The sequence below is a fragment of the Symphalangus syndactylus genome, chromosome 20 (assembly GCF_028878055.3).
Source record: "Symphalangus syndactylus isolate Jambi chromosome 20, NHGRI_mSymSyn1-v2.1_pri, whole genome shotgun sequence".
In the NCBI taxonomy this organism is placed as follows: domain Eukaryota; kingdom Metazoa; phylum Chordata; class Mammalia; order Primates; family Hylobatidae; genus Symphalangus; species Symphalangus syndactylus.
Genome location: NC_072442.2, coordinates 10,797,489 through 10,823,635, shown reverse-complemented (window position 1 = coordinate 10,823,635; position 26,147 = coordinate 10,797,489). Strand labels below are relative to the sequence as shown.

Sequence of the window (26,147 nt, the reverse complement as noted above, 5' to 3'; positions counted from 1 at the left end):
TAAGTGGTTTATACACCATGATTACAGTACTATAGTATCCTGAATTTTTCTCTACTATTACTTCTATAAATAAGTTTTATAACTTTATGTGTTTCCTTGTTACACATTAGCATTCTATTCTGATTTTGAATAACTACCTTTAGCATTTCTTGTATAACAGGACTAGTGGCGATGAATTCCCCCAGCATTTGTTTGTCTGGGAAAGTTTATCTCTCTTTCATTTCTAAAGGATACCTTTGCTAGTTATAGTATTCTTAGTTAGCAGGGCTTTTTTTTTTCTTTTTCTTTTTTTGGTACTCTAAATATATCATCTCACTCCCACCTTGCCTACAATGTTTCTGCTGAGAACCCTGTTGCCAGGCATATTGGATCTGCCTTAGATGTAATTTAATTTCTCTTGTTGCCTTCAGGGTTCTCCTTGTTTTGGAAACTTGAGAATTTAATTATAAAATGTGTTGGGATAATCAATCATATTTGGGCTAATTTTGATTGGTGAACTTTGACCTTCCTCTTCCTAAATATTTACATCATTTTTTTCATTTTTGATTGGTTTTCTGTTGTTATTTCTTTGAATAATCTGTCTACCCCTTATTCTTTCTTTTTACTTCCTCTCGAACTCCAGTGACCTGAATATTTGCTTGCTTGATGCTATACTCTAGATCTCACAAGTTTTCTTCATCCTTTTTCATTAATATTTATTTTTCCTCCTCTGACTGTATATTTTCAAATAACTCAACTTCAAGCTCACTGATTTTGTCTTCTGCTTGATTAATTCTGCTGTTGATTCTCTCTACTGCATTTTTCACTTTATTCATTGTGTTTTGTAGCTCCACAATATCTGTTTGATTATTTTCATTTTTTAAATTTGTGTAATTTATTTTATAAATTTCTGAATTATTTCTCTGTGTTTTGCTGAAGTTCACTGAGATTCTGATACGGTTTGGCTGTGTCCCCACCCAAATCTCATCTTGATTGGGAGTTCCCCAAATCCTCATGTGTCATGGGAGGGAGACGGTGGGAAGTGATTGAATCATGGGGCAGTTACCCCCATGCTGTTCTAGCGATAGTGAGTTCTCACAAGATGTGTTGGTTTCATAAGGGGCTTTTACCCTCTTCACTTGGCATTTCTCCTTCCTGCTGCCATGTGATGAAGGACATGTTTGCTTATGCTTCCACAATGATTGTAAGTTTCCTGAAGCCTCCCTAGCCCTGCTAAACTATGAGTCTATTAAACCTCTTTTATTTATCAATTACTCAGTCTTGAGGACATCTTTATTAGCAGCATGAGAATGGACTAATAGTAAATTGCTACCACAGAGACTCAGATGCCACTGTAAAAATACCTGAAAAATGTGGAAGTGACTTTGGAAGTGGGTAACAGGAAGAGGTTGGAATGGCTTGGAGGGCTCAGAAGAATACAGAAAACTGTGGAAAAGTTTGGAACTTTCTAGAGACTTGGAAGCCTCAGAAGACAGGAAGATGTGGGAAAATTTGGAACTTCCCAGAGACTTTTTAAATTGCATTGGCAAGTCTGATAGTAATATCAGTAAAATGCTGATAGTAATATAAACAATGAAGTCCAAGCTGAGGTGGTCTCAGATGGAGATGAAGAATTCGGGAACTGGAGCAAAGGTGACTCTTGTTATGCTTCAGCAAATAGACTGGCAGCATTTTGCCTCTGACCTAGAGATGTTTGAAATTTTGAACTTGAGAGAGATAATTTAGGGTATCTGGAGGAAGAAATTTCTAAGCAGCAAAGCATTCAAGAGGAACCAGAGCATAAAAATTTGGAAAATTTGGAGCCTGACAATGGAATAAAAAAGAAAAACTCATTTTCCAAGATGTTCAAGCTGGCTGCAGAAATTTGAGTAACTAGTGAGCCAAATGTTAATTGCCAAGACAATGGGGAAAATGTCAGAGACCTTCATGGCAGCCCCTCCCATCACAAGCCCAGAGGCCTCAGAGAAAAAAAAATGGCTCTGTGGTCTGGGCCCACAGCCCTTCTGCTCTATGCAGCCTTGGGACATAGTGCCCTATATCCCGGCTGCTTCATCTCCAGCTGTGGCTTAATCAAGCCAACTTACAGCTCACACTATTTCTTCAGAGAGTGGAAGCCCCAAGCATTGGCAGCTTAGACATGGTGTTGGGCCTGCGGGTGCAGAGAAGTCAAGAATTGAGGTTTGGAAACCACTGCCTAGATTTCAGAGGATGTATGGAAATGCCTGGATGCCCAGGCAGAAGTTTGCTGCAGGGGTGGAGCCTTCATGGAGAACCTCTGCTAGGGCAGTGTGGAAAGAAAATGTGGGATGGGAGCCTCCACACCGAGTCTCCACTGGGGTACTGCCTAGTGGAGCTGTGAGAAGAGGACCACCATCCTCCAGATCCCAGAATGGTAGATCCACTGAAAGCCTACACTGTGCACCTGGAAAAGCTTCCAGACACTCAATGCCAGCCCATGAAAGCAGCTGGGAGGGTGGCTGTACCTTGCAAATCCACATAGTCAGAGCTGCACAAAGCCATGAGAGCCTATCTTTTGCATCAGCATACCCTGGATGTAAGACATGGAGTCAAAGGAGATCATTTCGGAGCTTTAAGGTTTAATGGCTGCCCAGTTGGATTTTGGACTTGCTTGTGGCTGGTAGCCCCTTCGTTTTGGCCAATGTCTCCCATTTGAAATGGGTGTATTTACCCAGTGCTATTACCCTCATTGTATCTAGGAAGTAACTAACTTGCTTTCAATTTTACAGGATCATGGGTCGAAGGAATTTTCCTTCTCTCAGATGACACTTTGGAGACTTGTGAGTTAGTTAATAATGGAATGAGTTCAGACTTTGGGGGATAATAAGGCATTATTGTGTTTTGATATATGAGAACATGAGATTTGGGAGGGGCCAACATCAGAACAATATGGTTTGGCTGTGTCCCCACCGCCGAAATCTCATCTTGAATTGTAGTTCCCATAATCCCCATGTGTTGTGGAAGGGACCTGGTGGGAGGTACTTGAATAATGATGGCAGTTACCTTTATGCTGTTCTCATGGTAGGGAGTGAGTTCTCATGAGATCTGATGGTTTTATAAGGGGCTTTACCCACTTTGTTCAGCACCTCTCTCTCTCGCCAACATGGGAAGAAGGATATGTTTGCTTCCCCTTCATTTCATTCATTTCATCTTCCATCAGCGATACCCTTTCTTCCAGTTGATCGCATCTGCTACCGAGGCTTCTGCAATCTTCGCGTAGTTCTCGAAACTTGGCTTTCAGCTCCATCAGCTCCTTTAAGCCCTTCTCTCCATTGGTTATTCTAGTTATCCATTCTTCTAATTTTTTTTCAAAGTTTTTAACTTCTTTGCTATTGTTTTGAATTTCCTCCCGTAGCTCAGAGTAGTTTGATCGTCTGAAGCCTTCTTCTCTCAACTCGTCAAAGTCATCCTCCATCCAGCTTTGTTCCGTTGCTGGTGAGGAACTGCATTCCTTTGGAGGCGGAGAGGTGCTCTGTTTTTTAGAGTTTCCAGTTTTTCTGCTCTGTTTTTTCCCCATCTTTGTGGTTTTATCTACTTTTGGTCTTTGATGATGGTGATGTACAGGTGGGTTTTTGGTGTGGATGTCCTTTCTGTTTGTTGGTTTTCCTTCTACCAGACAGGACCCTCAGGTGCAGGTCTGTTGGAGTTTACTAGAGGTCCACTCCAGACCCTGCTTGGCTGGGTGTCAGCAGCGGTGGCTGCAGAACAGCGGATTTTCGTGAGACCACAAATTCAGCTGTCTGATAGTTCCTCTGGAAGTTTTGTCTCAGAGGCAGTACCCAGCCGAGTGAGGTGTCAGTCTGTCCCTACTGGGGGGGTGCCTCCCAGTTAGGCTGCTCAGGGGTGAGGGACCCACTTTAGGAGGCAGTCTGTCCGTTCTCAGATCTCCAGCTGCGTGCTGGGAGAACCACTACTCTCTTCAAAGCTGTCAGTCAGACAGGGACATTTAAGTCTGTGGAGGTTCCTGCTGACTTTTTGTTTGTCTGTGCCCTGCCCCCAGAGGTGGAGCCTACAGAGGCAGGCAGGCCTACTTGAGCTGTGGTGGGCTCCACCCAGTTCGAGCTTCCTGGCTGCTTTGTTTACCTAAGCAAGCCTGGGCAATGGTGGGCGCCCCTCCCCCAGCCTCGCTGCCACCTTGCAGCTTGATCTCAGACTGCTGTGCTAGCAATCAGCGAGACTCCATGGGCATAGGACCCTCCGAGCCAGGTGCGGGACACAATCTCCTAGTGTGCTGTTTTCCAGGCCCGTTGGAAAAGCGCAGTATTAGGGTGGGACTGACCCGATATTCCAGGTGCCATCTGTTACCCCTTTCTTTGACTAGGAAAGGGAACTCCCTGACCCCTTGCACTTCCCGAGTGAGGCAATGCCTCGCCCTGCTTCGGCTCGGGCACAGTGCACTTCACCGACTGTCCTGCACCCACTGTTTGGCACTCCATAGTGAGATGAAACCGGTACCTCAAACAGAAATGCAGAAATCACCCGTCTTCTGTGTGGCTCAGGCTGGGAGCTGTAGACCAGAACTGTTCCTATTCGGCCATCTTCGATTATTCCTAATACTTGTAGCCATACACTGATGTCGGTGCATTGAAGAATTATGTATTTACTCCAATCTGTGCAGTCTGGTTTGTTTGTGCTAGTCTTTCTTCTGTGGGCTTGTCCAGAAATCTCAGAGGCTGAATATTGTCAAATCTCATGACTGCTGCCACTCTCTCAGCCCTAGAAGAAAGCCTAAACCCAGGTTCACCTTAAATCTTGTGAGAACTCCAAGGTTAGTGTGGTGACCTTGGCTGTATGTACCTGCAGAAGACCCAACGAAGGGTTATACTCAGGCTATGTGAAAAACTGGCTAGGGAACTGAGCCTGGAAGACTGTCCTGTTGGCAAAGACAAGTAATTTTCCCAGCAGTTCTCTTCCCAGGTAAGATAATCATCTGACTGAAGTCAGAGGGGTTGTAGCCAGAACATGCAGTGGGATAAAAGTTGGTGAGACTTCTCAGTAGCCTAGATGTGTGCACTTCTGAGCAGTTTTCTGCACAGATGGAGCAGTTCCCCAACCGTAGTGAGAGAGGCTGGAGCTGGGACTGGGCCCTCTCAGAATCTGCTGTAGGATGGGGACCAGCAAGCACACCCCTATGTCCCCAGCAGGGGTGCATCCCTAGCAACTCCCTACATAGGTGGTACAGCTTCCTAACTGAAGCAAGAGAGGCCAGAGATGAGACTGAAGCCTCTCAGAATCTGCTTTGAGATACAGGCTGCTGTACCTATCGTGGAGTCTCAGATGGGTAAATAATTTCCAGGCTACAAGATATGAGTGAGTCTTCCTCTAAATTCTTGCGTGAGCAGTAGTAAGCTGGGACCATGGCTGAGGGAGGCAGAGGTTGAGTTACTAAGTAACTTGCAGGTCTGTTGCTGGGACTGATGTCAGCAGGCAGACAAGCCTTTCTGCCAAGGCACTAATGTGAAAGATTCTTCCTGGACCTTTTGGCAGATGGTTTTGATTTCAGGTTAAGGGCCAAACATGACTGTAGCCATGCCCTTTAGAGACGTCAGAGAGACGTCCATCTGTGGATGAGTGTGGGATTCTTGTTGCTGTGAGGGGATATGAGCATGTGACCTATTCTGCCATCTTGGTGACATCCTCTTAATATATTATTTAAGTATATATATGTGAGTGGCAAATTTATTTTAAAAATTAATTAAGTAACAAAAGTCAAGACAGTGAATGCCTCTGAGAGGTTTCAAATGGAGACAGATGCTACTAAGGAGGATCACCCAGGGGTTCTAAATCCCTAGAATTATACTATTTCTTAACCTGGGTTACTATTTCACTCACCTGGGTGGTAAGTGCTTGTGTTATTATTCGTCTTGAAACTATAAATTTATGTGTTAAGTAGTCTTACCTCTATATGCTATGTTTTAAAATTTTTAAAAAGTTGTGATAAAAATGAGCAAATGTTTAATGTACTAATAAATATGGAGCAATCTCCACAATAAATTTTACATGATAATTCCAGAATGCAATAAAAAGGACTAAAATACACCAGTCTTGAAAAAGTATGGAGGTAGTAGAGTTAGTGCTTATGTGCTTGAATGTACACAGGTATCTCTGAAAAGACACACAAGTCAATGCTAACACAAATTACCTGAAAAAAAGCTTTTCACTGCAAATTCTGTAGTACTTTTTGAATTTTGAACCCTGTGAATGTATTATCCAATAACGATTTTTTAAAAACATAAAAAAATTAGTAAAACACCTGAATTTAGGTATAAATGCCCCCTTTTTTAATATGTATTTTCTAAAATAAGTAGATGCTGTCAGAATCATTTCCACTGGCCATAATTTTTTTTTTTTTTTTCTGAAAATGTAGTTATGGCCACCATTATACTGAGGACTTCTTACATAGGAGTTTGAGCTTAAGATATGGTTGATGCATTAATTTTTCCCCTTCTCACTCACATTCTTCCAATTGTACACATGTACAATAGCTGCTATCAGCTGTCCTCTGCACATAGGCCAAACTGCAAGGTAATCTATATTTTATTTATTTCATTTTTACTTTTATTTATTTATTTATTTTGAGACTGTGTCACCCAGCCTGGAGTGCAGTGGCGTGATCTCCGCTCACTGCAAGCTCCGCCTCCCGGGTTCACCCGCCATTCTCCTGCCTCAGCCTCCTGAGTAGTTGGGACTACAGGTGCCCACCACCACGCCTGGCTAATTTTTGTATTTTTAGTAGAGACGGGGTTTCACCGTGTTAGCCAGGATGGTCTCAATCTGCTGACCTCATGATCCACCCACCTGGGCCTCTCAAAGTGCTGAGATTACAGGCATGAGCCACTGCTCGTGGCCAAGGTAGTCTATATTTTATTAATGGAGGTAGACGGACTGTTGTCCACAGTCTTTACTGTGAACAAGTTCTCATGACCATTTTCACTCAGCAGGCTTTGTATTAGGAATGAGTGTGAAACTGGATCTTTCTCACTTACCTTTTTGTAGGATTTATGTAGGGTTGGAGAAATGTTATCATTGCCATTCTATCCAAGAGCTTCTTTTTCCTCTAATATCATGTCAATAACAGAAAAATCTGAAGCTCATGTATTGTGGCATGATACTTACTAGCTTACTTAAGGGTGTATGTATGTTACTTAAGCTCTTGTACTGTGGCAAGATACCCACTAGCTTACTTAATGGTGTATGTCCACTGCTTGAACTCTGAAGCTTGGGCAGTGAGCTAAGGCTATGCTATTCAACCAAAGAGCAGGTATGCATGAGAACCCAAACAAACATCCCAGAGAATATATGAGAACCTACCAAAAAAACAGCCTCATCAGTCAAACAAACACAGTAGGCAAACATCTAGAATATTAGCTTAAAAGTAGTTTTGAGATGGGAGTCAGTGTGGATCTCTACAACTGTCCTGTGACCATCCAGGAGTGCCCAAATGTAAGTCCTAATAAACTCATCTATTCATCAAGCTGAACTTGTCTGAGTCAGTCTTTGGTCTCTTGGCTCCTTCCCAGTTTGGTGGGGAACATTACAGTCTTAAGCTTTTCTTGTAACAATTGGCATCATGAATAGAACCACAGATGAGTCAGTGTGGAGGGAATCCTGAGGTGGTCGGCAACATGCATGTGAAATGAGTCGTCCAACTGCTCAACTGCCGTGAGCTGATACGTGAGTATGGGAATGCTCAGAAAATGCCAGTGGGGACTGAACATGTGTTTGTTATAAATATTTAATAGCTAATATATTAAAGTGTAATAAGAACAGCTAACACACTGTTGTTGCAGTTAGTCTGGCCACGGAGAAATAGAGCAGAGCGGAAATGGGAGAAAGGATTGAAACTCCAGCAGAAGATCAAAGGCATGCCGGGTTTTCTAGGACTCCAGCTGGTTACATATTATGGCTCATTTTTATGTACATTTTAAAACTGATGAGCAAATTACAACAAGAAAAGTTCGCAGCTCAAATGGTTAAGCCGCAACGATAGAGTTAAGTAGATTCTTCTAAAGTTCTCTATTTCTCTCTTTCATTTCCTGCATATTCTTTGAATATGCTATTATTAAGCTACTTGTGTGGAGAAAAAACTCACTAATTCAAGGCCATTTTGGGATTTCATTTTTCTTCGACAGTTTGGCCAATTCTAACTGAAATGTAGACATTAAAAGTCATTTGAAATCGAGGGAAGCAAAAGAGTAAAACAGGTTTTCAAATCAAACTTCTATAAAAACTGCTCTATCCAAAATTTTGGTCCACAGACTTCATTGAATTACCTATCAGAGCAAACAGTTTAACCGTATTTTCAGATCTCAATTTTGTCAGAAATAATTTGGATCGAGAAATCTTTGTAAAATAAAGAGTTTGTGGTGGTGTCTCATGTCTAGAGTGCCAAGGTAAAAGCTATTGGATCTTTCTTTGTTAGTGTGTCTGTATAGAAGTATTATATTCATATGTTTGTTTTTGTATGTGTATTATGTTATATATTGTATCTATCATGGTACCAAATGACTTATAAGTACATGAGTACCTATAAATTATGTCCAAATTTTTAAAGTACATGTTGATTTAGTAATTTTTAATAAATAATCTGGCTTTAAAATTATTAGTAAAAGAAAAATGTCTTTAAAATTGTCAACATAATTTTTTTCTGGGTTTACTGATTAGAGTTTTATATTGGCCTCAGCTAAATATTATAAAGTGTCAGAGTTTGAAATAAAGGTTATGAATATAATTATCCAAGACCAGAATAGTCTTTTTTTGTGATTTTTTGGTAAGTAAAACTAGTTTAATATTTTTAGTCCAATTAAATTAGCTGAAGTTTCTGAGTTACTGCCAAAATGCCTGTGTGTTTAACTTTAAGGACCGTGCTTAAATAAACACCTGATATTCACAGACTATGAAAGTGGCTCACTGTAAAATAACTTGAAATGATGACTAGCTTTGTCTATCGTCTTGGTCTTCATGAGTAATCTAGGTAAACTTCTAAATATAAATAAATTGAGTAAATATAAATGAGACAAATGCCTGTAGCTACAACTTTTGTATGGTTTAAAATCTTAAAATTGTTTTAAGTACTAATTAGCTGTCTGGGTCATTTCACATTTTAAAAAGGTTATGAAAGGGGGCATTGGTGACACTTGTGAAATCACTAATGGAAAATATAGAGCAGGTGATCCTTGAGGTGGAAAATATCCATACTGTGAATGTTTTGGCTAATGCCTTTTTCAGTTTTCCTTTAGCAAAAGGGTAACAGGACCAGTTTGCTTTTACTTAAAACGTCCAATAATAGGCTTTCCAGGTGCTACCACAAGAGTACCTTTACAGCCCCACCATCTGTCATGGTATGGGTGCACCAGAGGGTGCCATGAAGGCCTGCCAGAGGGCAGCTGGTCCCGGTTGTGCTTCTTTTTTTTTTTTTTTAGATGGAGTCTCGCTGTTATCAGCTGAGCTGGAGTGCAATGGCACGATCGCGGCTCACTGAAACCTCTGCCTCCCAGGATCCAGCAAATCTCCTGCCTCGGCTTCCCAGGCAGCTGAGATTACAGGCACCCCCCGCCATGCTCAGCTAATTTTTGTATTTTTAGTAGAGATGAGATTTCACCATGTTGGCCAGGCTGGTCTTGAACTCCTGACCTCAGGTGATCCACCCACCTTGGCCTCCCAAAGTGCTGGGATTACAGGCATGAGCCACCACACCCGGCCCTGGTTGTGCTTATTGATGGAGATCCAAGAGCCTTACACTAGCAACATGCAGCAGTACCAATACCAGCAGGAGTGATCATCATGCAGGTAGCATGGACAAGGCCCAAAACTTATCAATTGGCTATTACCCCACTTCTGTGGAGGGAAGCTAGTACTGTAAGCCAGGCCTCAAGCCCACAGTGGCCACCCTAATAGGGCCAACGGATACAAATTCAATGCTAATGATGTTAAAATAAATATATCCATGATGGTCCTCACTAAACACTTGTGTTTGTTTATACCCATAGGTTGTTGTTCCTGGTACCCATGGCAGCTGGTAGCACCTTTTTTGGACTGGGTTGCAAATATGGCAGCAGTCAACAACCAGTCTGATTGTTGCGTATATAGATACCTTTCCCTATCAAATGATGATGGTATGCCTTAGAATATTCTGCCGTTCTCTCTACAGAGCTGGAATAACTGGTTAAACAACACCTAAAATACAACCTGGGCTCACTGGGGATTGTTTCCACCTGGAGGCCTGATAGGCGACTCAATGGAGAACAAAACAGCATGTGCCCTTACAGGTGCTACCTGTTGTGCCTGTATCCCAGATAAAGAAAATTATAATGTCATAAATGCTTTAAATCATTTGTCAACTCAGATCCATGATACAACCAATTAGGTCTCTTTGACTCATTCTCAAATTAGTTACACACCTTACCTACTCATTGGAGTTGTTATGTTTTGCTAACAAGCATCATCATTGTAGTTATTTTCAGCTTTTAATGCTGTTATATAGGATATAGGTGTAGCCTGTACACACAAGCCATGGCTATACATTATAGGCACATTTAGTTCTTCCCCTTGTATGCTGCTCAGGGACACTCACATAAGATTGGCAAAAAAATAAGAGCTGGGGAACAGAGTGGATTGTAGTGTGATGGGTCTCCCACCACGTTACTTACGAGTGAATGTCTGCTGTCCGAACCCTGAAGACTTGGCAGTGAGCCAAGGCCATGGTGTCCAATAGAGGAGCAGGTTTCCCTGAGAACCTAAACATTCCAGAAAAATATATGAGAACCTACCAAGGAAAACAGTCTTATCACTCAAACACAGTAGGCAAAGAGATACAGAGACAGAAAATTAGCTTAAAAGCAATTTAGAAAAAAAAAAGAAGCAATTTAGAGACAGGAAGTGGCACAGATCTCTACAGCTATACTGATGTCATCCAAGAGTGTCTGTAAGTAAGTCCTAATAAACTCATCTACTCATCAAGTTAGACTTTCCTGAATCGTAGTTTGGTCTCTTGTCTCCTTCCCAGTTTGGTAGGGGACACTGTAGTCCCAAATTTTTTTCTCAGAATAGCTCAGAGACATTGATTCTTAGAAAAGAAAGAGACTCTAGCAATCAATTTTTTGAATGCTTATAAATATTCTCCATTTCTCTATTTGATAATCTCATGTCATTTTAATCAGGAATTGTACATGCAAATCATTCTGTTTTAAGATAATTGAAATTCCAAACCAAATTCATGCTGTGAAATAATGAGAGTTTCTAAAATTGTCTGAACATATTAGAACTTCAATAATTTAAGATTTTGTTGGACTGGTCAACATAGAGTGAGAAAGCACACAACAACAAAACAATCTAAAGTGGCAAGGTAGCTTAGTATTTGTGTGGGCTTTGAGTGAGACAGGCCTGGCTTCTAATCCTGTCATCTCCATGTGCTAGATATCTGATTTTTGCAAGATTTTATAAGGCTATAAGCATAGAGGTTTTAATGTATAAGATGCCTATTTGTTCTATGCAAGAAAAAGAACAAGGGTAAACAGTCTAATGTTATCAAGAAATGTAGCTTCTGCAGAAAGGGATTTCAATAAAATTCAACATCCCTTCATATAAAAACCCTCAAAAAAATAGGCATTGAAGGAACATACTTCAAAATAATAAGCGCCATCTATAAAAAACCCACAGCCAGCATCATGCTGAATGTACAAAAGCTGGAAACATTCCCCTTGAAAACCGGCACAACACAGGATCCCCTTTCTCACCACTCCTGTTCAACATAGTACTAGACGTCCTAGCCAGAGCAATCAGGCAAAAGAAAGAAAGAAAAGGCACCCAAATAGGAAGAGAGGAAGTCAAACTATCTCTGTTTGTAGACAATATGATACTATTATCTAGAAAATTCTGTAGTCAGTCTTTGTGCAAAAGGTCTTTGATCTGACAAACAACTTCCCCAAAGTTTCAGGATATAAAAGTATTGTACAAAAATCACTAGCATTCCTATACACCAACAACATCTAATCTGAGAGCCAAAGCAAGAATGCAGTCCCATTCACAATAGCCACAAAAAAGAATAAAGTACCTAACCAGGTACTTTCTTAACAGCTAACCAGGGAGGTGAAAGAGCTCTACAATGAGAACTACGAAACACTGCTCAAAGAAATCAGAGATGACACAAAGAAAGGGAAAAATATTTCATATTCATGAATAGCAAGAATCAACATTGTTAAAATGGGAATACTGTCCAAAAGCAATTTATAGATTCAATACTATTCCTATAAAATTATCAATGACATTCTTCACAGATTTAGAAAAAAGTATTTCAAAATTTACATGGAACCAAAAAGGAGCTCTAATAGCCAAGGCAATTCTATGTAAAAAGACCAAAGCTGGAGGAATCGCATTACCAACTGTAAACTATGCTACAAGGCTACAGTAACAAGAGCAGCATGGTGCTGGTATAAAAACAGACACACAGACCCGTGTAATAGAGAGCCCAGAAATAATGCCACCCCCTAAAATCATCTGGTCTCCACAAATCTGACAGAAACAAGCAATGGGGAAAGGACTCCCTATTAAATAAATGGTGCTAAAATAACTGGCTAGCCATATTCAGAAGATTGAAACTGGACCCCTTCCTTAAACTATATATAAAAATCAATTCAGACCCCTTCCTTAAACTATATATATATATATATAAATTAATTAACAAAGGATGATTGATAGACTTAAATGTAAAACCTGAAACTATGAAAACTCTGGAAGATAACCTAAGAGACACCATTCTGTATATAGGACCTGGCAAAGATTTCATGACGATTCCAAAATCAATTGCAATGAAAGCAAGAATTGACAAAAGGGACTTAATTCAATTAAAGACCTTTTACACAGCAAAAGAAATTATCAACAGAGTAGACAACCTACAGAATGGAAGAAAATATTGGCAGATTATGCATCTGACAAAGTTCTGATATCCAGAATCCATAGGAATTTAAATACATTTATAAGCAAAATACAACCCCATTAAAAAGTGAGCAAAGGACATTGAACAGACACTTTTCAAAAGAAGACGTACATGCAGCCAACAAGCATATGAAAACATGCTCAACACCACTAATCATTAGAGCAATGCAAATCAAAACCAAAATGAAATACTGATGTGGATTGGCTCTGTGTCCCCGCTCAAATCTCATGTTGAATTGTGATCCTGAGGGTTGGAGGTGGGGCCTGGTGGGAGGTGATTGGATCAGGGGGGCAGATTTCCTCTTGCTGTTCTCACGATAGTGAGTGAGCTCTCGTGAGATCCAATTGTTTAAGAGTGTGTAGTAAGACTCCTTCATTCTCTCTCTCCTGCTCCACCATAATAAGATGCGCTTGCTTCACCTTCATCTTCTGCCATGATTTTAAATGTCCCGAGGCCTCCCAGTCATGCTTCTTGTATAGCCTGTGGAATTGTGAGTCAACTAAACTTCTTTTCTTCATATATTACCCAGTCTCAGGTATTCCTTTATAGCAGTGTCAGAACGGACTAATACAGATACCATCTCCCATTAGTCAGAATGGCTATTATTTAAAAGTCAAAAACTAACAAATGCTGGCAAGATTGTGGAGAAAAAAAGAATGGTTATACACTGCTGGTGGCAATGTAAATTACTTCAGCCATTGTGGAAAGTGGTTTTGTGATTTCTCAAAGAACTTAAGAGAGAATTGCCATTTAACCCAGCAATTCCATTATTGAGTATATACTTAAAGAAATATTAATTGTTCTACCATAGAGACATGGGCATTTGTATGTTCGCAGCACTCTTCATGATAGTAAAGACATGGAATAAACCTAAATGCCATCAACAGTAGACTGGATAAAGGAATTGTGTTACATATGCACCATGGAATACTATGCAGCTATAAAAAACGAGATCACGTTCTTTGCAGCAACATGGGTGGAGCTGGAGGCCATTATACTAAGCAAACTAATACAGAAACAGAAAACAGTTGGAAGTAAAGCTCTCCTCAGCAAATGTAAAAGAACAGAAATTATAACAAACTGTCTCTCAGACCACAGTGCAATCAAACTAGAACTCAGGATTAAGAAACTCACTCAAAACCGCTCAACTACATGGAAACTGAACAACCTGCTCCTGAATGACTATTGGGTACATAATGAAATGAAGGCAGAAATAAAGATGTTCTTTGAAACCAATGAGAACAAAGACACAACATACCAGAATCTCTGGGACACGTTCAAAGCAGTGTGTAGAGGGAAACTTATAGCACTAAATGCCCACAAGAGAAAGCAGGAAAGATCCAAAATTGACACCCTAACATCACAATTAAAAGAACTAGAAAAGCAAGAGCAAACACATTCAAAAGCTAGCAGAAGGCTAGAAATAACTAAAATCAGAGCAGAACTGAAGGAAATAGACACAAAAAACCCTTCAAAAAATTAATGAATCCAGGAGGTGGTTTTTTGAAAAGATCAACAAAATTGATAGACTGCTAGCAAGACTAATAAAGAAGAAAAGAGAGAAGAATCAGATAGATGCAATAAAAAATGAAAAAGGGGATATCACCACCGATCCCACAGAAATACAATCTACCATCAGAGAATACTACAAACACCTCTATGTAAATAAACTAGAAAATCTAGAAGAAACAGATAAATTCCTCGACAAATACACCCTCCCAAGACTAAACCAGGAAGAAGTTGAATCTCTGAATAGACCAATAACAGGTTCTGAAATTGTGGCAACAATCAATAGCTTACCAACCAAAAAGAGTCCAGGACCTGATGGATTCAGAGCCGAATTCTACCAGAGGTACAAGGAGGAACTGGTACCATTCCTTCTGAAACTATTCCAATCAATAGAAAAAGAGGGAATCCTCCCTAACACATTTTATGAAGCCAGCATCGTCCTGATACCAAAGCCTGGCAGAGACATAACCAAAAAAGAGAATTTCAGACCAATATCCTTGATGAACATTAATGCAAAAATCCTCAATAAAATACTGGCAAACCGATTCCAGCAGCACATCAAAAAGCTTATCCACCATAATCAAGTGGGCTTCATCCCTGGGATGCAAGGCTGGTTCAACATATGCAAATCAATAAATGTAATCCAGCATATAAACAGAACCAAAGACAAAAACCACATGATTATCTCAATAGATGCAGAAAAGGCCTTTGACAAAATTCAACAACCCTTCATGCTAAAAACTCTCAATAAATTAGGTATTGATGGGACGTATCTCAAAATAATAAGAGCTATCTATGACAAACCCACAGCCAATATCATACTGAATGGGCAAAAACTAGAAGCATTCCCTCTGAAAACTGGCACAAGACAGGGATGCCCTCTCTCACCACTCCTATTCAACATAGTGCTGGAAGTTCTGGCCAGAGCAATCAGGCAGGAGAAGGAAATAAAGGGTATTCAATTAGGAAAAGAGGAAGTCAAATTGTCCCTCTTTGCAGATGACATGACTGTACATCTAGAAAACCCCATTGTCTCAGCCCAAAATCTCCTTAAGCTGATTAGCAACTTCAGCAAAGTCTCAGGATACAAAATTAATGTACAAAAATCACAAGCATTCTTGTACACCAATCACAGACAAACAGAGAGCCAAATCATGAGTGAACTCCCATTCACAATTGCTTCAAAGAGAATAAAATACCTAGGAATCCAACTTACAAGGGATGTGAAGGACCTCTTCAAGGAGAACTACAAACCACTGCTCAATGAAATAAAAGAAGATACAAAAAAATGGAAGAACATTCCATGCTCATGGGTTGGAAGAATCAATATCGTGAAAATGGCCATACTGCCCAAGGTAATTTATAGATTCAATGCCACCCCCATCAAGCTACCAATGACTTTCTTCACAGAATTCAAAAAAACTACTTTAAAGTTCATATGGAACCAAAAAAGAGCCCGCATCGCCAAGTCAATCCTAAGCCAAAGGAACAAAGCTGGAGGCATCACGCTACCTGACTTCAAACTGTACAACAAGGCTACAGTAACCAAAACAGCATGGTACTGGTACCACAACAGAGACACAGATCAATGGAACAGAACAGAGCCCTCAGAAATGATGCTGCATATCTACAACTATATGATCTTTGACAAACCTGACAAAAACAAGAAATGGGGGAAGGATTCCCTATTTAATAAATGATGCTGGGAAAACTGGCTAGCCATTTGTAGAAAGCTGAAACTGGATCCCTTCCTTACACCCTATACAAAAATTAATTCAAGATGGATTAAGGACTTAAATGTTAGACCTAAAACCATTAAAATCCTACAAGAAAACCTAGGCAATACCATTCAGGACATAGGCGTGGGCAAGGACTTCATGTCTAAAACACCAAAAGCAATGGCAACAAAAGCCAAAATTCACAAATGGGATCTAATTAAACTAAAGAGCTTCTGCACAGCAAAAGAAACTACCATCAGAGTGAACAGGCAACCTACAGAATGGGAGAAAATTTTTGCAACCTACTCATCTGACAAAGGGCTAATATCCACAATCTACAATGAACTCAAACAAATTTACAAGAAAAAAACAACCCCATCAAAAAGTGGGCAAAGGACATGAACAGACACTTCTCAAAAGAAGACATTTATGCAGCCAAAAAACACATGAAGAAATGCTCATCATCACTGGCCATCAGAGAAATGCAAATCAAAACCACAGTGAGATACCATCTCACACCAGTTAGAATGGCCATCATTAAAAAATCAGGAAACAACAGGTGCTGGAGAGGATGTGGAGAAATAGGAACACTTTTACACTGTTGGTGGGACTGTAAACTAGTTCAACCATTGTGGAAGTCAGTGTGGCGATTCCTCAGGGATCTAGAACTAGAAATACCATTTGACCTAGCCATCCCATTACTGGGTATATACCCAAAGGACTATAAATCATGCTGCTATAAAGACACATGCACACGTATGTTTATTGTGGCACTATTCACAATAGCAAAGAGTTGGAACCAACCCAAATGTCCAACAACGATAGACTGGATTAAGAAAATGTAGCACATATACACCATGGAATACTATGCAGCCATAAAAAATGATGAGTTCATGTCCTTTGTAGGGACATGGATGAAACTTGAAAACATCATTCTCAGTAAACTATCGCAAGGACCAAAAACCAAACACCGCATGTTCTCACTCATAGGTGGGAATTGAGCAATGAGAACTCATGGACACAGGAAGGGGAACATCACACTCCAGGGACTGTTGTGGGGTGGGGGGAGGGGGGAGGGACAGCATTAGGAGATATACCTAATGCTAAATGACGAGTTAATGGGTGCAGGAAATCAACATGGCACATGGATACATATGTAACAAACCTGCACATTGTGCACACGTACCCTAAAACCTAAAGTATAATAATAAAAAAAAATTATATAAAAGAAACAGTGTGACTTACCTATAATAAATGTTAAAGTCTTTCAGAAAAAAAAAAAAAAGAAAGAAACAATGACACATGACACAAAAACCATCTGTTCTTTTTACTATGAAATTAAAATGAGTATATGCTGAATAGTTGCCAATGCAAACCTTGCTTGGACATTTAGACATTTTAGTTTAAAAATTAGGACTGTGCAAAATGTATGTATAGTGTGATGTGTGCCTAAGTATATTAATGTTAGTGCTTTTAGAATAAAATTAAATGTGAAAATGTAAAAAAAAAAAAAAAAAACCAAAAACAAAAACATATGCACCATGGAATACTATGCAGCTATAAAAAAGAATGAGATCACGTTCTTTGCAGCAACAATGGGTGGAGCTGGAGGCCATTATACTAAGCAACCTAACACAGAAACAGAAAACCAAATATCACATATTCTAACTTATAAGTGGGAGCTAAACATTTAGTACATATGGGCACAAAGAAGGGAGCAACAGATGTCAGGTCCTACTCGAGGGTGGAGGGTGGGAAGAGGATAAGGACTGAAACACCACCTTTGGGTACTATTCTGATTACCTGCAGGACAAAATAATCTGCACACCAAACCCCAAGAATGCTCAATTTACCTATATAACAAACTTGCACATGAACCCCTAAACCTAAAATAAAAGTGAAAAAAACTGAAGTTAAAAATTAAATGATGGACACATTAGGAACTAAAATTAAATTCCCGAATATGATTTTCCTGACAGTCCTGTTAGAAAGATGACAAAGGAGCTTCTATTTTTTATCATTTCCTGATGTAAATTATATGATGTTCAAAAAAAGAGGCTATTGATAAATATCTTTGAAGATTTACAAAAGAAAGTAGAAATAAAAAAGAAATAAAAGGGAAGGTGCAATATTCCTATACACAACCACATAAAACCAGAACATAATCTCAACCATAGAAGACACAATCTGCCAATGAAGAATAAAGAAAAGTCTCCTTTAAATAACCTTGGCACAATTTTTAAAATACATTATAAAAGTAACAGTACCTGCATATATTATGTAAAAGTACCAATGAAACAAAGCATACATGATTTAAAAAATTAAGTTTCTTTCATTTTGTTTTTCTTCAATATTTATTATGTGGTCATTATTCTCATGATCATCAGGTAGCTGCTGGATATTCAGGCATTACAGCCATATTTCAGACAAGAATAAAAGGAATGGTAAAGGGTAAAAGGCAAAAACTGAGGAAAATATATTAGCCAAATCCTTTTTTCTTTTAAGCTTTCCTAGAAGCCCCTCCAAGCAACTTTTGCTTACACCTTACTGGGTAGAAATGAGTGACACGGCGATGCCTACACACACCTTTGTCTTCCTTTACACAGGCCCCAATGATGACAGTGTTCTACCACTTACTGTGATTTAAAGTCATCATCACTTTCCTATTTCTTGATTTCTCTACTTCCCTGAAATCTAAATTGCAGTGTCACCCATACAAGGAAGTTCAATTCAAAAAAAAGTGATTTTTTTTTGTCTGTAAACATTATTTTCCTTAATAATTTGGGCTTCCAATTATAAATAAGAAAGGAAGAGCTGATATTAGCAGAGTCTACTACACACTTTGCCCTCAAAGCTCAGTTTTCACATTCTAAATGGAGATAATAAAGTTACAACGTGGTTGGCAGAGTTCAATGGGATACTGCAGATAAAGCATATCATGAATTGCTAGTTAACAGTAAGTTATCAGTAATGCCAATTGTTAATGTTAGTGATGATTAAATTTCAAAAGCGGTACACCTCATCCATTACTAACATGTGGCAAATACATTTTGAATTATCATGTAGGCTTCAAGACCCTGTATTTACATGATAATACCTTTCTTCTGTGAGCTTTCCCATGTGGAAGTCCCAACTAAGACTTCCCATATCCAGTCTAAAATCTGACCCTGCTGGCAGCTCCCTCTTTACCACCAAACAGCAAAAAGATTTTTGTGCAGACTCTACTAGGTAACGAAACTCCAGGTTAGCAAATTTTATTTATATTTATAAAATATTTATGTGTAGTCACAGAATAAAAACCTAACACCGGGATGATAGTTTTCTAAATAAAGCACATGTCAAATCATCTTCCCAGACCTTCTCTTTCCCCCAAAGGATACTTTGAAAAAAGTTACTTGTTTAATTGCTAGTCTTTTTTTGTTTAATTTGAAAAGGGTTAATAATAAGAAATAATTGATCTTTTTTCAGGCTGGTTTATAAATTGTTAGTTCTCTAATGGTGGGGAATATACCTGTTGATTTCTGTACTTTCTCTTATTAACACGGTCGCATATAGAAGTTCATAACTTTCTTGTTAACAAGGCCTATATCTTCTTCAGCTTGGTCTCTTTCCCACCAACATCCATGCATGATGCATAAGAAGACTTTCATAAATATTTCCTTCTAAAAATGATAAAGTAGAAGGAAGGGAGGACGCTACCAGTTTACGGATTATGCACCTAATAAGACGCCAAACATTTAATAAGTTTTCTTTTACTTAATACAAGGCAAACATCAAAAAATGAATGATAAATGCTTGCTCAGTAAATGACGGAAGCCGCACCTGCTACCAGAGGCAGTGCGTTTTGCTCCACCTCAACTTCTATGCCCACACACACCTTTGTCTTCCTTTACACAGGCCCCAATTATGAAAGCGTTCTACCACTTACTGTGATTTAAAGTCATCATCACTTTCCCATTTTTTGATTTCTTTACTTCCCTGAAATCTAAATTTCAGTGTCACCCAAACAAGCATAGAGGTCCTATGTATTTAAGGGGTTTTACTACTAAATCCTGATAACAGTAAGTATTATGATAATAGCCATAACAATATTGATAGTAGCTAAAATGCATTCAATGTTTAGTATGTAAAAGTTACAGCCTGGCGCAGTGGCTCATGCTTGTAATACCAGCACTTTGGGAGGCCAAAGTGGGCGGATCACGAGATTGGGAGATCGAGACCATGCTGGCCAACACGGTGAAATCCCGTCTCTACTAAAAATACAAAAAAATTAGCCGAGCGTGTTGGAGGGCGCCTGTAGTCTCAGCTACTCAGGAGGCTGAGGCAGAAGAATGGCGAGAACCCAGGAGGTGGAGCTTGCAGTGAGCCGAGATAGCGCCACTGCACTCCAGCCTGGGCCACAGAGAGAGAGACTGTCTCAAAAAAAAAAAAAAAAAAAAAAAAAGTTACGGTACCAGTTGATTTATAGGTACAGTCTCATTGCTTCCTTACCATAATTGTATGAGTTAGGTATTATTATTGTTACTATCATTATTCTCTGAGTTTTAGAGAAATTAGTTATGTATGCATGGTTACACAACTCATTAGTCTAACTCCAGGGTCCAAACTCTTAATCACTAAGCCAAATTTGAAAATGGCCCAAGACATAATAAAATAACCAACATGGTGAATGGCCACAGATTCAAATCTCCAACATCTTTATGTCATATTGTGCCTAGACAAAAGATATATATTACTCATAAAATATTTATATATACAATTTTAATTTTATTGTAGAGTTGAAAAGATGGTGCAGAGAATGTCCATATGCCCTTCTCCCAGCGTCCTCTAATACTAATAATGTACATAATCTTGATAGTTTTAGAAAAAGTAAAAAATTAACATTGGGGTTTATTTTTATTAATTAAGCTGCAGACCTTATTTGGATTTTACTAGTATTTCTAGTAATACCGTTTTTTTTTTTTTTGTTCCAGCATCCAATTCAGGATACCATGTTACATTTAGTAATAATGTCTCCTTTTCTCCCACAATTTATAATAGTTTTTCAGTTTGTCTTTATTTTTAGTGTCATGTTAGAAAAGCACTGTGCATGCATATTATACAATAACTCTCAATTTGAGTTTATCTGATTTTTTATTATGATTAGACTGAAATTATGAATATTTCTGGAAAATAACACAGAGATGAAATACCTTTTCATTGCATTTTATCAGGAGATACAAGATACCAACATGACCAATTATTAGCGACATTAATCCTTATAATTAGTGATATGGGTAAAGTAGTATCTTCCTATTTTTTCCATTGCAAAGTTACTTTTATAATCTTTTCATACTCTGTGTGTTAAAAGTGAGTCATTATGTCTAGTCCACACTTAAGAGAATGATAATTACTATGTTACTTCTGAAAGAAGGAATATCAAGAATCTGTAAGCACGATAAAAACCTCATAGTAATTAATATCTTGAGAGAGAGATGCTTAGAGGCTATGTGACCATCCTATTTTCCTTCAAGAGTCACCCAGTAGCTTCAGCATTTATCAGTGGGTTTTGCCTGCCACACTTAGAACTGCTGTTACAATGGTGATTTTCTTTTCTATTATTCCTTCTACTTTTATTATTTGAAATTCTTCTTGTTTATGGGAGATTTGTCCTTTCTCCTCCCTGCCCCATTTCTTTCTTTCTTTAATTATTTAATTATATATGATCTTGTGATCTTTTTTTTATTCTTTGGTTAATAATCCAACATTACAGTTATTTATCTTGTTGCTCAAATTGTTCCAACTTTAGACTTTGGGTGCTCTTTCAGGTTGGGTTCTGCACCTTTTAATAAGTCCTCATTTTTTTTTCCGAGTTGTTCACTTTCTGGAGTTAAAAGATATGACAGATTCATCTTGTATTTTCCCTGTCTCAACTCTAGAATCAGCCATTTCTCCAAAAAGTCTAAGGTCCTGTTCTCAGAGAAATAATATTTAGAAGCCAGAATTAAGTTGCTGAATATGCTTGTTACTACTGAGGTATCATTGTTTTTAGGCCCTTTCAGTAGACAGAGGTCAAAAATAAGTGCATTGCTACTAACTCATGTAAATACACAAATCTTTATTTCTTTACATGATTGTTCATACTGCTATCTCCAATTATATTACAGCCACCACAAAGTTTCATTGTCATTTCCACCCTTCTTCATTTAATAATTCAGTTCTCTTACAGCGAGAAACCTGGCTCTTCTGTGTAAATTTACTTATTTATTTAAACTTATATACATTTAAAGTAGTTTCAGAATTGCTAACTCTGTGGGAAACAAATTCCAACTAGAGAAAGTTACTTTTATTATCACCCTTTAAATATCTAGTCAAACACTTTCCCAAAGTTACTTAGTTTGTCTTTTCTTCCCCACCCCCTTCAGCCAGGTTATGTCAAACATTTGTAAATGTTCTTTTCCTATCTGTGATCTGTCTTGGCATTCCTGGCTTATTGGTTTGTTTTGTTTTTTAATTTTATTACAGTAAAGTTCAGTCTTTGTAGACTGTCATTTACATTTGAGAACTTTATCACAGTATTTTTTTTTTCTGGTTCCACATTGTAGAGTTTTCTTTTACTGCTGATTGTGTATCTCTTTTTTCCTTTCATGTTTTGAGAGACTCATCATTTCTCACCTCTGAATGTCCAAACCCCATAAGCCTCTTCCCCTGTGGAGACTCTTGTATAGTGAACATTTCAAATGATAAATCACTTTCCCCCAAAATTTTAAAACAATCGAAGATAGCTATAAGTATCTGTTATAGCTAAGTAAGAGCTTTGTTATTAAATAGACTGTGTTAGAAGAACTTCTTGGTTTTTTTTTTGTTTTTGAGATGAAGCCTTGCTCTGTCACCCAGGTTGGAGTACAGTGGCGCTATCTGGGCTCACTGCAGCCTCCGTCTCCCGAGTTCAAGCAATTCTCCTTCCTCAGCCTCCCGAGTAGCTGGGATTACAGGTGTGCACCACCGTGGCTGGCTAATTTTTGTATTTTTAGTAGAGATGGGGTTTTGCCATGTTGGCCAGGCTGGTCTCGAACCCCTGACTACAGATGATCCACCCGCTTCAGCCTCTCAAAGAGCCGGGATTAGAGGCATGAGCCACCGCGCCCAGTCTTCTTGACTTCTTGATACTCCCTGTATTCACTTTGGCATCTGCCTTGGGGGATTGTTGGATCTTGAGAGCAGACACTTACCAGTCATTTTTTTCCAGAAAACCGCAGCCTGTGAGCCAAGATTGTGCCATTGCACTCCAGCCTGGGCAACAAGAACGAAACTCCATCAAAGAAAGAAAGAAAGAGAGAAAGAGGGAGAGAGAGTGAGAGAGCGAGAGAGCGAGAGAGCAAGAGAGTGAGACAGTGAGAGAGAGAAAGAAAGAGAAAGAAAGAAAGAAAGAAAGAAAAAGAAAAAAAAGAAAGAAAGAAAGAAAGAAAGAAAGAAAGAAAGAAAGAAAGAAAGAAAGAAAGAAAGAAAAAGACAGACACAGACAGAAAGAGAGAGAAAGGAAAAGAAAAGAAAAGAAAACTGCAGGCTGGATTAATCCCATCAAGCGCATTAGGACCCAGACCCCAGGAGTATACCCATGTCTCCAGGCTTAACCTAGGCCTACACTGATGTTTGTGTTTTTCATGGAAGTGAGAGCAAGAGGAGGAAACACGTGTCATTAAGTCTCTACAGATGAAGAGCCTAAAATGGGATGGCACATGCTCAGAGACATTTCTCTATTTTCACTAATCAGATAAGACACTCCATGAGAAATAGCAAGGAAGGGGTCCAAAGTAGCACATGGTGTGTCTACAACACTGCTCCTTATTGAGATGAGGAGTATTAAGCAACTGACCCCATTTAGAAACTTAAAGACTAAGAGCTAAGCATTCATCTAATGTGTTATATTTTAGAATTGGTATGTAATTGATATGTTTTGAGCAGAACAACCAAAACCACAGCTAACATGCTGTGTTAAAAATTTGTAAAATAATATACTAACAACTTCACATGAATTATCACATTCAATTCTTAAACAATCTTGTTTTTAAAAAATATTATCTGCATTTTACCAATGATAAAACTGAAGCACAGATAGGTTAAACGACTTGACTAAGGTTCTTTTTTTTTTTTTTTTTTTTTTCTTCAGATGGAGTATTGCTCTGTCGCCCAGGCTGGAGTGCAGTGGCGCGATCTAGATCTGGGCTCACTGCAAGCTCCGCCTCCCTAGTTCACACCATTCCCCTGCCTCAGCCTCCCGAGTGGCTGGGACTACAGGCGTCTGCCACCACACCTAGCTAATTTTTTGTATTTTTAGTAGAGACGGGGTTTCACTGTGTCAGCCAGGATGGTCCCAATTTCCTGACCTCAGGTGATCCGTCCACCTCAGCCTCCCAAAGTGTTGGGATTACAGGCGTGAGCCACCGCTCCCGGCCTTTGCTAATGTTCTTAACTCAAAAGTGGTAATCAATATTGCAGCTCTGCATTCTGACTTTAGAGCCTGAACCAAATACCTCTTCTTTAAAATGGGAAGCACCCCATAGAAACTTTTCTGGGTCCCCATTTTTTTCAATAAACCGCTTTTCTCTCAAACAGTCACCTACCACCTCTCTTTTTGCCCCCTACAAATTCTGGCTCCTGTTCCGTCATTCATTGATGATTTTAGCACTTAGTTTCTTATTTTGCCCTCTCTGCTTAAATTCTAAGTCTGTGATTTCCTCATCTACTGGAATTACCTTCCTCATACCTGGGCTAAAAAGCCTGTCACTTCCATGAACTTTTCATGCTCTGTGATATGTTTTCTTCCATTTTATGGTTGTAACTTTTGACCTTTACATTTATCAATAACTGTATCACTTCAAAATATTAAACTTGAATATTACTATCTGGAAACATCTCATCTGTATTATTTAGCACTGAATATGGATGTATACAACAATAAATGAAAAACCAACCAAACAAATGAAAATCTGAATTAAACTTGATAGAAGCTCTCATGTAAAAGAAGTTCAAAGAAGCAGACACTGGTTAGGGAGCATCCCAAAAGCATCAGGCCTCCAGGTTCTTTTTACGCTGGACCTCTGTTACCATTAACACAAAGCTTCCACTTCACGCTCCAGAATGGCTGCTTATGCTCCAGCCATCACGTCTTTAAGAAAGCTTCCTAAAAGTTGCACATGATACTTTCACTCACATCCACATTAGCTAGAATATATGAACGTTGTTGCTGTAAAATGTCTTCTTTCCATGTGGTCATGTGCCCTGTCAACTTTTTGTTCTTGTTTTTAATTTTTAAATGGGTTTAGGGAAATAAGCAGATATTAGCAACTGGCATTTTCTACTACTCTTTCCAGTCATTATCCTTCTCTAGCATCGTTTTAATCTCAACGAGATCTCCATATCCATTGGCCCTGATCTTTTTTATTAACTATCATTTTTCTCATATTTTAATTTCCCTTCTAGTCCAGCAAAAGTCAATAGCTCATCATTAAGTTTACTCTAATGTCTTAATTTCCTTCTCTTTTTCTCTATTATTCTCAACTGACTGTGCATTAAATCCAGTTATCTCTCTACTCTCTTCATGTATCTAAACAGCTGTTCTTCGTTGGAGGAAAATGCAACTGTGCTTTTTGCTTTAGTTTTAAAATCAGGAGCACTTAAGGAGGCCGAGGTGGGCGGATCACAAGGTCAGGAGATCGAGACCATCCTGGCTAACATGGTGAAACCCTGTCTCTACTAAAAATACAAAAAATTAGCCGGGTGTGGTGGCAGGCACCTGTAGTCCCAGCTACTTGGGAGTCTGAGGCAGGAGAATGGCGTGAACCTGGGAGGCGAAGCTTGCAGGAGATTGCACCACTGCACTCCAGCCTGGGTGACAGAGCAAGACTCTGTCTCAAAAAAAAAAAAAAAAAAAAAATTACAAAACATTCTGGTAGATTGAACTTCGACTCAAATGGGTTACTACTGTA

At 39.0% G+C, this 26,147-nt stretch overlaps 1 long non-coding RNA gene across 1 annotated transcript in view; it reads left to right on the top strand.

The window, feature by feature from the left end:
- Window positions 1–23,530, top strand: part of LOC129470076 (uncharacterized) — a 132,354-nt gene extending 108,824 nt beyond the window's left edge. Inside the window, exon 3 of the long non-coding RNA XR_008653156.2 lies at window positions 23,408–23,530. This is a non-coding gene — a long non-coding RNA (uncharacterized lncRNA). The remainder of the gene's footprint in view (window positions 1–23,407) is intronic.
- The last annotated feature ends 2,617 nt before the right edge of the window (window positions 23,531–26,147 follow it).